Source organism: Branchiostoma belcheri, unplaced genomic scaffold, assembly GCF_001625305.1.
Source record: "Branchiostoma belcheri isolate BF01 breed outbred unplaced genomic scaffold, Haploidv18h27 scaffold148, whole genome shotgun sequence".
Classification (NCBI taxonomy): Eukaryota; Metazoa; Chordata; class Leptocardii; order Amphioxiformes; family Branchiostomatidae; genus Branchiostoma; species Branchiostoma belcheri.
The window spans coordinates 563,042-577,085 of record NW_017802913.1 but is presented as its reverse complement, the minus strand read 5'-3'; the positions used below and the strand labels follow the sequence as shown (position 1 = coordinate 577,085).

At 37.2% G+C, this 14,044-nt stretch overlaps 2 long non-coding RNA genes across 2 annotated transcripts in view; both read right to left on the bottom strand.

The window, feature by feature from the left end:
- The window catches only part of LOC109465109, an 8,063-nt gene extending 4,793 nt beyond the window's left edge, over positions 1-3,270 (bottom strand). The window contains exons 1-2 of the long non-coding RNA XR_002139939.1: positions 2,906-3,270; positions 2,619-2,641 (exon numbers count right to left, since the gene is read on the bottom strand). This is a non-coding gene — a long non-coding RNA (uncharacterized LOC109465109). The remainder of the gene's footprint in view (positions 1-2,618; positions 2,642-2,905) is intronic.
- An 8,038-nt stretch (positions 3,271-11,308) lies between these two features.
- LOC109465110 lies at positions 11,309-13,138 on the bottom strand. Its single transcript, XR_002139940.1, has 3 exons — positions 13,068-13,138; positions 11,994-12,125; positions 11,309-11,693 (listed from the first exon to the last, which is right to left on the bottom strand). It is a non-coding gene; the product is annotated as an uncharacterized LOC109465110 (long non-coding RNA).
- Positions 13,139-14,044: the final 906 nt, after the last annotated feature.

Genomic DNA, 14,044 nt, shown 5'->3' with positions numbered 1-14,044 from the left:
AAACTGTGTTCTTTGTGTCTAGGGGATAACAAGCCTTTACAATGTAATTCATAGGCTTATTGAGGGATGTCTATTATCACTCTATGGTGACATTTCCTTGGGCAAATGTTGGCCCTCCAGGAGCCAAGGAGCTAGCCTGGCAGCAGTCTGGTACCCATGTAACAGTGGGGGGGTTATAGGCGCTACAGCTCGCCCCTGTTTCTTATACCCAGGCTACCTGGTCTGCTATCATACATGTACATCCTGCGCTGTACAAGCATTTTACGTTCTGTTCCTAAATTTTTGGGAAATATCCAAACTGAATGAACAGCTCTTTTCATTATATATATAACCTATTTGAGATGTTTCACAAATATTGTAACAATTAGAAAATTTTCTACTTTTTTAAAATCATACTTTGAAATTATCAAGAAACATTGTGTTTTTTTTTCGAAATGGTTACAATTTGTAATGTGGAATATAGCAATATAGAATTGACTCTAGGCCTTGGGCAAGCACTTCCAATTAAATTGTAATTTAGACTTATTACAAATCCTGTAAAGATTCTCATCATTAATTTTTGTTCATAATCTAAATCTAATCTAATCATGACACTACAAACTAGTTGTGGGATAGAAAGATTTGGCCAAGACATGGTTCTCAGCGTGTGAACCCAGGCCATCTGACACTGTCATTACAATGTCATGAGATTTTCTGATAGGATACTAGTATTTTTTCGGGCTATTGAGCCAGTGCCAGTGCACCCATGTCAGGGTAGCCCGACCAGACTCTCTAATTTGATAATTGGACAGTGGTCATTTGCATGCCTGGAACAATAGGTGACCTGAGGTATGACCCGCATGACAAAGGTGCAGGAACAGAATAATTACAAAAGAAAATGTAACATGAATTTCCTAAAGCATTGTACAACTCCTTGCACTGAAAGCAAGTTCATGTTGCAAATTGAGGATCGATTCCTTGCTTTTTATGTTTTCAGTGTACATCGGCTGAGGCTTATACATGGCAGGATTATGGCACTAAAACTCCAAATATTTTCCTTTTGATTTAAATGTTTCCATGGAGTTATTGTTTATCTGTTAACCATGTCCATTCATCTTGTTTTGTTGTGACCTGTACTTAGCCAAGTCTTCATTCTTTAAAAAAAAAGATAAATTTCTACCCCCATGATGTTTCAAAGGGATTTGGCCAGGGGAGTTGCCCATCCATAGTAGGACAGATTGGACTATACCTGCCAAACAGAAACTGTAAGTGACCATGAAGTGTCCTCAAAAGTTGGCTTCCAACACCACAACCAATCAGGTCTAATATGAAGTGTTCTTGCTGAGACAAGGGTCTTTTATGATGCTATCTGATCTTTTTTAGTCATAACCGTTACACAAATGTTACACCCCGCCCAGGTATCAGCCCAGGTAGCACAGCAGGAGCAAAATCCACCTCCTCAAACATGTTCAAAAAGCTTTCTACTAGAAAGAGACTTTTTGCAGTCTTAATAGCAGAACAATTCTTCCCATGTACAGGAAAAATTCTTCCAGTAGAAATTTCTGAAGCTTTTGCAGAAAATGTTCAAAATGAATATTCATGAAAGTTATCATCATTCATACCTGTACATCATACTTGTCAATAATATGTAATCACTTATTGAAAATATTAGCTGAAAATGTGAAGGGTGTTTATTAATATGAAGTGATATGAAGTGAAGTGTAAACCATCATCAATCTGGAAGCATCAATTTGGAAGCATTCGAATGAAAGCTCATCTGTGTTGGTGGAATACATAGTTAAAGAGTTTGACTTGTTCCAACACAATAAGGAGAACTCACCATAAATTTTCGGCTGAACCCGTCAACCTTCGTCAGATTTGTGATGCAATCGCTGACTTTCCGGAAGTCGGAAACGTGATGACGTCAGGAGTGCATCAAAAGTGGCGGGAAGACGGTATCTCCCACCATCACGGTTCAGAGAGGGTTGGTGGGCCCTGGATGTAAACTGCCTCCTTCAGGGCCCACCAACCCCTTTAACCAAACTCTTTAACTACAATTTGGAAGCATATTTTTGTTTCCCACTTTCTGTTTGGTGTTTAAAGTCTGAAGGTTCTCTATCATAAGGCCTAATCATCAGCCCAGCCTGTCCACAGACCGACAGGCCTGTTCAGGCCCGCGGGCTAACCATTGAGCCCAGACCTCTCATGAATTTATCACAAACTTGTTAATTACACAGGTGTGAAAATGTGAATTCTCATTAATTCAGTGGTTTTCATGGGGTGTTCATGAGGCTAATTGGATGCGGTCTGGATGCGGGCTGGCTAACTCAGGCCGCGGGCTAAAGTTTAGGACTGCCAGGCTAAGTGCCTGGGCATGACGGTGTGTGTTCTAGACCGCCAGGCTTGCAATTTTTAAAGTCAAATATCTTGATAAATTTGTACATTCTGACCATAAAAAAAGCAACCTGGTACTGAAGATAGCATGATCTTTCCAATGGCATGCAAAAGTTCACTGTACATCCAGGAATAACAAAGTTGAAAATCAGGGGTTTCAACATAGCTGTCTCAAAATTCGGAAAGTGACATTCCAAAATTGAGGTGACCAGTGTTATATCATCAGTAGTTGATATGTGTCCTACCGTCTGAAGGTTTGCCTGCCATCCTGCAACATAAAAAGGAGAACAATGAGCTGATGTTTGCTATCTACTCCACCAGTGCTAGTTGCGCATGAAACTATGGAATGCCATAGGACAATATCTTCCTTTCTTCTTTGCCTACTTTAAATATATAGGAACTTAAAGAATGTTTCTCTTGGTGTATCTCTAGTGGGTAACTGATTGAGCGTAGCTTCAATTTGAAAAAAATTGAGCTAAAGAAAAACAAAGATAGAAAATCAAGGTACAATGTAGAGTAAAATTGACATTACCTCTCCCTTCACTCACTCTGTGGAATGCATTTTGTGTAAATCTGTAAACCTGTAAAAAGATATAATTTTTAAGTATTAGAAGTAACAGTCTGTAACATTTTTGCACCACTAATTTTCACTTTGATGTACAGTTACTGTAGCTGTAATTATGTTTGTAAAGCTGTACAACTTATATCAAGCAAAGATCCTGAATGTCTGTAGTACATGCTGAAAAGCGCTCCAACATGGCTTACATTGAAAACTATGGACTTTGGAATATTGCCTGATATTGCCATTTTAACATAGCTTTTTGTTAGAGGTTCCAAATGTCCTTAAGATTTGCAGTTCACAGTTAGAATTGCTCAAACATTGATGACAATTTTGAGGACATACACAGGAATATTAAATGTACATGCACAGAATGAAAATGAAGAGAGCAAGTGAACATGGCCTAACCAAAAGTTGACTTTGCAATAATATTCGATAAATCAGTATTGTTACCTGAAGACTATAATTGCTAAATGATGACTTTCCTCCACCAAACCACACTGTAACTGTGAAAGAATGATAAATAATGAATATTAACATTTTTTAACATTGTATGCAATCTCTACATACTATTTGGCACTTGCTGTGTATAAAGAAACTTTTTGAATAAGTTATCAAGACTTATATCAAAATTTGCAAAGGCATGGGGTAGAATAGAAATTGTCTCAAATATATTGAGTCATGTTTTTCATGTTAACAACCCGGCCAATACAAGCCTAACTGTGCAAAAAACAGAGACTACGTACATGTACACATGTGCGTGTACGAACAGAGAATAGAGGGAGAAAAATGGCCAATTGGGCACAAATTGAGATGAGAAAAGAGAAGATGTTTTTTTGTTTGAAATGCGTTTATACCCATCAAGCGTTCTAAAGAAGACAAGTTAAAGACGATTGAAATGTGTTTCAATTAGCTGTCTAATGCTCCATGGACAATCTTGTAAAACCGGAGGTTTCTTAGATCGGACAAGTGTACATGTAGGCCGTCAGGCGCAAAGTTGTTTGGGTTGCATCTCCATACATGTCTGTGATCCCACACTATGATCTCGGGGTAGCTCTTGACGAATTCCTTCAGCGCCTCTGTGAATTTGTGAAGCCGTTGAGGAAAATCAGGTATGTTGGCTCGATTGTAGACGCCAGATTGGTGCCCATAGGATGATAGGTTGAAGGCCGGTATGTTTGGAGGGAGTTAGGAAAGGCTGGCAAGATTCCGGGCAATTATCTCCGGTCATCATAGGTTAGCATTGCACACTTCAGATCAAGTATGCCTAACGCCTACATGTATACAATGTATATAATATCACGTGGGAAAGCCCAAATGAAAGGGAGACTACAGGCTCAGTAAGGTGGAATGTTGCATATTCTACACAGGGCGTAGGCAGCCAGAAGTCCTGTGGAACTGCATGGCTGGCTTGGGTGGTGGGACATTCTTTTACATTTCACAAAGAATGGCCTGAAAGAAGGACAGATCTAACTGGAGATTGAGATAATCTGATTGATCTGATGAAGTTTTATTGCAAGATGTAGACGAAAAGACAGTCATGATGAGAGACCATCGTTTCATGTAAAATTCTATCCAGCAAGCCACGCTAGAGATCCCCTAGAAAAAATTATCTTACTCCTCTCTTCAGTCAAATATGAAGTACCCAGTATGTTTCTGTAACATTACTACGGAGGTTTCATAATCCGATGACCGATGCTACCATGGTGCCATAGTGCAGTGAAAGGCCATGATTATTTTGTGATATTATGCTTCTTTATTCAAGTATTCAAAATTTCAAGATGCCAAATGGAAATCTAGTAAAAGTCAATGTGGTATTACCTCTTCTCAGCCACTCCATTGCCTGTAGAAACACATCATAACTGTTTACGATCTTTAACATGCACTAATACTTTCAGCAGCAGCATCGTAACCAATTTATACATTCATATTTCATCTGTCCAGCTGTACAAGTAAAGAACTTGAAAGTTTGTATGGATCTACCATCTACATTGCAAAACTGCTTATTGATTTGATAGACAAAACTGTACATTGAAAACTATGGACACTTGAGTATCACTTGACAAACATAGTATCACTTGCATTAAACATAGCAACATTTATGAGAGTTGATGTTGGAACTTCCAAAATGCTTTTGGTGATTGAACATTTGTAAGGGCAGGCGAAGTCTTGCTTTGGCTTTATATCTAGGTTAAAACAACAAGTTACAGACAGGAAGCTGTCAACAATGGCTTTCCTGGGAAAATATTTTCTTTGAATGTTTGTTGAAGCAAACATCATGATGATGATGATGTTGAAACAACATTGCCCCGGCCAAGAGTGCCCCTGGGCCAAGAGTGCCCCAGCAGGGATGTGCTTTTTATACACAATGGCCAGGAGGGAAGAAAACAACCTTTCGCGGCAAGACTCCCAATTCTCCCAAGACTCCCAGGCCAATTGTCTCTTCTTTTTTTGCCGAATTCTATGATCCGTAATAGACATGGTACAGGCTTGAGAAATAGTATGTTGTTTCATTCACAAAAGGACTCTCTGACCACTATAACACTACTGTACACAATAATCATCTTCAAAAAACCTACACTATATATATAACACACACAACACCCACCAAAACAATATCACACTGTCAAAGGCATGAGTCCTCCGAACTCTAGTTTGTTCATAATATCAGTGCTGGTCAATCATAGTCATACAGAATCATGTACATGAACATCTTACCTTGATTCTTTTGAGTTCTTTTAGCCTTGCTGCAACATACAAAGTAGAGGTAAGAAATTCTATATTTTGTATGACTTTAATTTGTACAAGTAGATGCTGAACACTTCAGTTAGCTGAGATTTGCTTTGTAGACTTGTCAGTTGTAATAATGTACAAATGTGCAAATGTGACTCTCTATGCATTATTTTGTAATATTCTGTTTTATTAAGATTCCTAGGGAGTGAGTTTCATACTCAGTCTGGTGAAATCTGATGACCATTCTGCTGCCATTGAGTCAAGTGAAAGGCCATTATTTTGTGATTATAATTATTATAGAGGCCAAATTGAAATCTAGTAAAAGTGGCATTACCTCTGGTGCACCTCTCTGCTTCAGCAGTACATTTCTGTAGAATCAGATGATAAGAAATAACAAGTGAGGCTATGACAAATTTGCATGTAACTTACAATGTAATCTTTTCTGTCACAAGGCTAGTCTCTGCCAGACTCAATGGAGGGTGAAAAGTAGTAAATTCTAGTCAAGAAATTAAAATTTAGGGACGATAAATGTTACCACACTCCTCTGGCCAAATGTTGACCTTATTTTTGCAAAACTATGCTAACCATGTACGTTCTTACAAGTACATAATTGTGTACAGTTAAAAGCTTCACTGGGTCAGTCTACTGAGGAAGACCAGCTGGTCGAAAGCTTTAGGTGAGAGAATTTTTTGTGTTGGACCAAAAGTTTTACCTTTTTACATGTAAGTACCAACACACTCAGATAAACTTTCATGATAACATTCAATTACATGTGAGAGAAAGTCATTTGGTTGTCACTCTGTCGATTTACATTGTATGTAACTTATAGCTTTTTTTCAAACTAGAGGGTGACATGCAACAGTTGTTCAAAGATAGAATCATTTAGGCAATGATCGTATATGTCATACCTTCAGGTTTTTAAGCCTTCCTGCAGCTGATAAGGGGAGGTAAGAAATTCTGTAATTATTATAATGATAATTATTATATTTTGTATGTACCAGTAGATGCTGAACACTTCAGCTAAGATTTAGCTAATATGTAGACTTGTCAGTTGTAATGATGGTACAAATGTGCAATGTGTGACTCTCTTTATTTATTTATTTTGTAATATTCTGTTTGATTAAGATTGATGGACTGAAGTATGATTTCTCTCAGTTTGATTATTTTAGTTGGAATACTCACAGTGATGAGTTTAGGTTGACTTAATGTGTAAGGCCATGTTGATTTGATTATATGGATGACATCCTCCGGGAGCCCCAAAACTGATGCGCGCGTGCGAATAAAAAAAAAAGTTGTGCAAAAAAAAAAGTTCTTTTCATTATGAAATCTACGTGGTCATGAGGGTTGAGCAAATGGCACAGAATATGGTTTGGCGAATAATCTAGTCTTCAAGTTCATTTCTTTACAATTTCGTCTTTTTTCGTTTGATTTTGGCATTCTACGACATTGGTATAGTTTTTATTAATTTTTTTTGTAACTTATGGTATATTTTTGCTCATTTTGCAAACTGTTTTGTACGATTTACAGTATGGTTGAAAACTTTTTTTTTTTTTGGAAATGGCCGAAAATTCATGTGCGCTCGGATGTCATCCATATAATCAAATCAACATGGCGTAACGATGAAAAATATACTAGCTAGAATCAAATATGAAGTAAACTATGTCCCAAAAGACTATTTTTAGGATTGGGATGTAGGAGATGTACCCAGGATGTACCCAGAAAAAAACATTCCTAGGGGGTTTCATAACCTATTGATGACCTTTTTGCTGTCATGGCCATATTGTAGTGAAAGGCCATTTTTTTATTACCTTCGCCAAGATGGTTAATATGTTTTTAGTAGAGTTTGACTGTTTGTGAACAGCATAACTCATGAAGCTGTATATACATTGTCATGAAACTTGGTACTAGGTTGTTAGTGTCAAGAACAGAATCAGAAAACAATGATGAAGTAAATTACACATTACCCTGTAAAGACACATACATGTACCATGGGTCATTATTGCAACTGTACAATAATTTCTGTGTCCATCCCTCTCTACATGTAGGTCCCAGATCGACTCCATCTTCTGGAAAGAAAATCATGGCGGTTTTAATAGGCAAAAGTTATAGCCTAAGATTATCTTGCTGGTTTTCCATATTATATATTTTCTGAAATTTCCACTCTCCGTAGCTGGATAGGAATGTTTGAACTCTTCATGTTCATTATATATAACAGAGACTTATTCCATGGTGTCAGAAGTGGGATCTTTGTCTTCTTGGGCGTACTCAGCCATTCAGTGATGAGCCACAGATGAAGTGATGTTCTGCTCCTTATTTATTCTCTCACTGGGAGGGTCTACTTCTTGTGGTCTGGATCTTCTAGACTGATTCTTGTTGCACATGTGTGTTAGTCTATATGTTAATGCTCTTAACTGTTAACACATGTTACAAGTTTAATTCTGGATTTCAAGTTCCAATCCACATATCTCAGCAACCTTACATTTTGTACATCTGGATTGGTTGATAATATCAAATTATAGGTGAAAATGATGTAAGAAATTAATTAAATATTGTAGCAGTCAAACATAACTTATTCAAATAAGGACTTCATTTGCATAATTTATGAGGAAATGATAGAATGGATTTCTTTGTTAAAGATAATGCTGTCTTTTGGTGGGGAATATGAGCAACTTAATAGATATAATTCATGCAAATGAGGATCATATTTGCATAATCAGGAGGAATAATCTTTACTTTGCCAGTCATAAACAGATTACCATCATTTGGCGAAGGTATGAGATCGTGGAACTCTAGTTTCATTATAATTTACAATATAGTTACCTCCTTCCAGGTGCAAATTGACTGGAAAAATCAGAATCTAAGTCATCAGGTCTTCCGAAAATACATGTAGCCCCCATGATTATTGACCTGTAGAGAAGGATCATGTGACATACTGTGTACATTGAATTTGCTTGAACAAACATGGTATTCATAGTAACAACGGTATGAGAAAGTAAATACAGTTCCTGAAAGCAGAGCAGGTCGTCTGTACTTTACCCACGTTATTAAAAAAAACGTTGTTGAGAAAACTGAATGACTGTGCAAAATGCGGTGAACAGTTAATAAACAACCCAACACACAACATGTATCAAGTAGGGGTGACCTTTAGCTTCAAGACTAAATAACGCTCACATAACAGGCCACCTTACTGACTGCTCCCCTTGAAATGGTATCCTGCATGTCAAATGCCAATATAACTGGCAATGCTGGAATTGCAAGTATGGCTAATATTACATGCTATGCCATCAAGTGCATTGTTCATGTTCAACTTATTATTAATTAGCAGCATGAGAAATGACTGATTGCTTACCTCGAGCTCCTTGTGTCCTTCCCCTGGCAGGGTCCAACAGCAAAGAGAAAGATGGCGGTTGTTCTGTTGCTTTTATAGCTAAGGGGAATCCCCAGTCTAGCAAGCCAATCAGAGCACAGGTGTCATGGAAAGTCCAATGACTCATGTCTATTTTTAGAAACAGGTTGCAGGGACTTTCTACCTGTGGTCATGTGATCTGTTTCTCAGGTGTACACACCTGCTTTATTGTTTACCTGACTTCACAAAGGACCTTGAGAGAAACACACTGCTGCCTGTAACACAATGATACTCACTGTAATTGTGATTTAGCTATAAATGTTTGAAGTCAACATCATTCATTTTTGAAAAGGAAAATGCAGTTTGCATTGCATGTGGCTGCAGAAAACATGCATTATTAACAGTAACCATATTGAGCAAAAATCGTACTGGGTTGTGAAGACTAACAAATGTAAGTTGACAACAAAGGACTCAAGAAAACCACTGGTCCTGTTAATTCTGCTTTATTGTGAAAGGCACGTTATATGTATAATGTGTTATGAAACAACGCCCAGTAATTTCGTTTCATATTTTGTATCCATCCAGGTACAAAATTTAATATCAGTAAGTTTTCACTGAAATGTTCACAAGCATGACATCTGAAAGGCATTTTCAGGCCTGTATGCAGATAACATGTAACAGAGTCATCTACCTTTTGTACTTTTACACACTTCATACATAATGTTTTCACTAAATTAAAATGTTTTTTGTCATTTGTATGACAAGTAGTAGTTACACGACATGTAGACATGACATTCTAGCTGTTCTAGCCTTTAACTTTCTTCTTGCTGCCTAAGACTTTACATGTAAGTTAACCCAATTTTGTCTCAAAAATGTACCTTAGCATGAAGATGGCTTAACAGAGCTTACAATGTAGGTAATGGAAACTGTTACCATACACATGATACAATTCCCATGCATGCACTCCAGTCAGTTGTAAAGACTTACTAATATATGAAAAACTACTTTGAAAGTAGTAGGTGATTTACATGTACATTTGGACATCTCATCTGTATAGAATGTAGGTGTGGTTGGGAGCCTTAGAAAACTTTTCACGTGTACATTAGCCAGTTGTAAATACAAATAAATCTTGATTTTTTAAAAATTCAATCATAACAGTTACTCTAATCCCTCCTAGTATGCATTGTTAAAGGTTAGCATATTAGTTAATGTTAACTGATGGTGACACTTCCATAATTGTTTATTGAAAACCAAAACCCATCGCAGCCTCACGGCTGAATTGTGAGGTCTGTACACAAGTAGCGAACACGTTACAATTGTTAGACTATCTAAGTTATTACATTTCGAAAAATACGTTGAATTAACATTGTTACTTACAACATTCTAACTTCAAATACTAAAATTCGCAGAATATGTACATTTTAAAAACATTTTTCAATCATTCATAATCTTTAAAATAGATATATTTGTAGCTGCGACACTTAAGCGAATTAAAAACAATTCTGAAAGAATAATGTATACTATGTTGGATAATTGTATGTAACAAGCTATTTAACCAGTAGAGGGGGTCAGTTTTAATACTTTTCCATCATATGAGGGAGCAATAAACTTTTTAGGCAAACCATTTTAACATCCATAACATGCCATATCACAATCATAATAGCATAATATAACAGGGTCTATATAAGAGCATAAGCAAGTAAGCAATACAACTCTTGGCATACATGTATAACTCCTTACCACTACGTAGCACTGTGATTTAGCATTTATCACATTATATAACTGGATAAAACAGCATGATGAAGAAAGTAGGCAAGCAAAAACACATCCTTGCTGTCTCTTATAACAGCCTTTAACCTCTATCCATCAAGTTGGGGGTAAAGAATCAACAAATTAATCAGATTTAGCACAAGAATACATTAATTCAACATTTCAGTATCTCCAAATTGTTATGATCGATTGTTTTGAAATTCATAACTCTTGCTGCATCCTTTTTGCTGTTTCTCTGGTTTTGCCAATTGGGGAAAAAACCTTCATAACATACATGTAGGGTGACTTTTATTTGTCACCCAACACTACATGTAGTCAAGTGTAATATTGTGCCATGTATAGTTTTGGCTTCCTTATTTGTAATATTACACTCAAATGGGGATTGTTATTTTTGGAAATCATTAAAATCAAAGGTGAGCAAATTGTAAATTTGTTTGAGCTTTGAAACCAGGATAATCTTCATAGTAGATCAGATATTACCTGACAGATAAAGGCCAATTGCTGATGATCTGATTTTTTTTGGTGTCTTTTTGTCCAATTTTTGACCACCACTGCTACGCAACCAGTATTTTAAACAGCAGATACCTACTAGTAGGCCATGAAAAGCTTGCCATCCACTGTCTCCTCACCGGCTTTGTCACAGAGGTGGTCACTACAGCAGTGGTTTCTACGGAGGACTGCTGTAGCACATGAACACAGAAGATATCATGTAGGCACTCAATCTGTTGTAACAGGCCAGAAAGTACCCCTGGGCAGAGTATAGACTGACATATTACACTAGTACCGTGATATCTTCATGTAGTCATGAGGCCCTCCAAGAAGACCAACATCCCACTTGGTGTATGTTGACACAGTGACTTCATATGTACTGTCATAAGCTGTCAGATCAGGTGTTTCTAGCTCATGTCTTGCCTGTAGGAATTGGTCATGAACAAGAAGAAGATGATAATGGTCATGGTAAGTAGCACCATTCACAATATATTTATCACTTTGTATTACATGTACTAGTCATGGTTCATTTTGTTGTGTTGAACTTCTGATTATAGATCATGATATGGTTTCCACATCTTGTCCAATGTGTGCTTGCTTACTGGAAAGTTTTCATTTTTATTAACTACTAGACTAAGTCATATTAAGGTTATATCTAGGATGACAATAGCTGATGCTTGGTGTGGTCACAAGACAGGCTTTAATTAGTAAATTATATCCTACCTGTTGTTGACTGTAGATGCTGTCTGGTACATGAATCCTTTTTGTGAACATTAAAGCAACAGTACTACAATTGTTACTGCTTCCAGACTCTACACCACCAATGGAACCCATGATTTGAAACAAAAACATCAGCTGAAAAAAAACACTTCTGAATCAGTTTGTTGATCAGGAAAAACAAGATCATCTACAAAATGTACATCTTATTATCATAATGATACTGTAGGGAAGAATTGTGTCCAAGGGTCAGACCAAATAATTTTCATTGGTGTTTTTTGTAATTCCTCGGTATAGAAATTCATTAGGCAAAAACTCAAATTTTATTCATTGCTTCTTTGATTTTTTCAGTAGAAATATAAAATGAAAGCCAAGAAATTATTGACTTAATTAGTGTGGCCTTACAAACGCAGTATCAGATGTATAACACTAAGTCATGACATAACATCTGCCTTCAAAAGGCATTGCTCCTGTGGTATCATGTTACATGCTATGTTACACCAGTCCTGCATGACCAGAATGTGCGCCATTCCTTTGTCTGACTCATACTTCTGCTTTTTACCTTCCCCTGCTGCCAAACCCTGTTTCCAATACAAATTTGTTGCCTCTGAATGTAGACTGTTGAAGTTTGTGACATATTGAATCTGTGGGGAACTTGTGCTTTTTTATACCTCTAAAGTGACACAAGCTAACTTCCAAAATGCCTGATGCTCAATTGACAGGAACCAATCACTGTAAATCAGTTAATGTTCACGGTAGCAAAAGTTCACAGTCTGAGAAAAATGGCCTCGGTGGTGGACGTATACTTTTACAGTGGCAGCAAAAACAAAGTCAACAAGTTATTTGTTCACAGTAATTAAGTTTGCAGTACAGATAGTGACTGTACAAACCGTGAAATTAAAAGTACTGTGTAAAAATTGTGAATTACAGTTGGACCTTGATAAAGCACCTTGTCTGCCTTGCAATTATAGTATGTAAATTTATCTAACATGTTAGTCTTCATACCTTGACTAGGATTAGAATTACCTACACAATGATCTAGCGGTTAAGTTACAAATGTTTGAAAAGACCAGGGCTTACCAGTGGCTCCATGATTGTGTGCTTCCAGTAGCACAACTAGGCACTGCCAGGACTTTTACTAAACAGTGACTTTTATAGCTTAAAGAAAAGGGGAAGGCCCTAATGACAGTGGCCAATCAGTGCTGGTTATGTCAAGGAAAAACCCATGAAGTCATCTTCTGTTAGAAATGAGAGTCAGGGAATTTCCACCTAGTCACAATGGAAATACACAATGGAAATACAGAATGTAATTGAATAGTCCTACTCCATTCCCTCTCTTCAGCCACAAACAAAGGCACAGAGCCTGAATTGCTTGCTTGAATACATCACAAAGAGGAAGTGTTTTCAAGTTGAAGTTTTCAAATGTTTTATGTCCCACGTACTAGCAGCTGTGATTTATACCAAATTTCATATCAGTTCTGTAACTATACCTCCGTTCTTCAGCCAGTTTAATCTCTATTTACATACCAGATAAGACTGAATTGAAGAACAAAAATTAACGCTCAGCATTGGTACAAATGTAGATTCCTTCCTTTGTAGGCACCCACCAGTGACATGTGATACATGTACAGGTTGGGAAGGTCTGCTTTCAACACCACATCACACTGAGGAAACTTAAGAGCGAATGTCTGTAAGGATCAAACAATGGTGGCAGGGGTCAAAAAATCGATTTGGCTCAAACTTTGCACAGTGATAGTACTTGGCCCACAACCCCTCAAAATAGCTTTCTTTCCGGTCAGCACCGATCGTTGCCATGGTAACGGGCCAAACAAGTTTCGGGGCCATTTTCCCTGATTTAGACATGTGAAAAACATGAAATTTGGCATAGTTTAAGGCACGATTACGAGCAAGTGCTTTAATATTATGGAAAAACAAAGTATGGGCATAAAAGACCAACTAATCCCCTATTCTAGAATAGCTTTGAAATTTTCAAGAAGTTCGTTTAAAGGACCTGGGCAACCCTAACACAATACAGTGTTTGCGGCTTATGAAAAAGC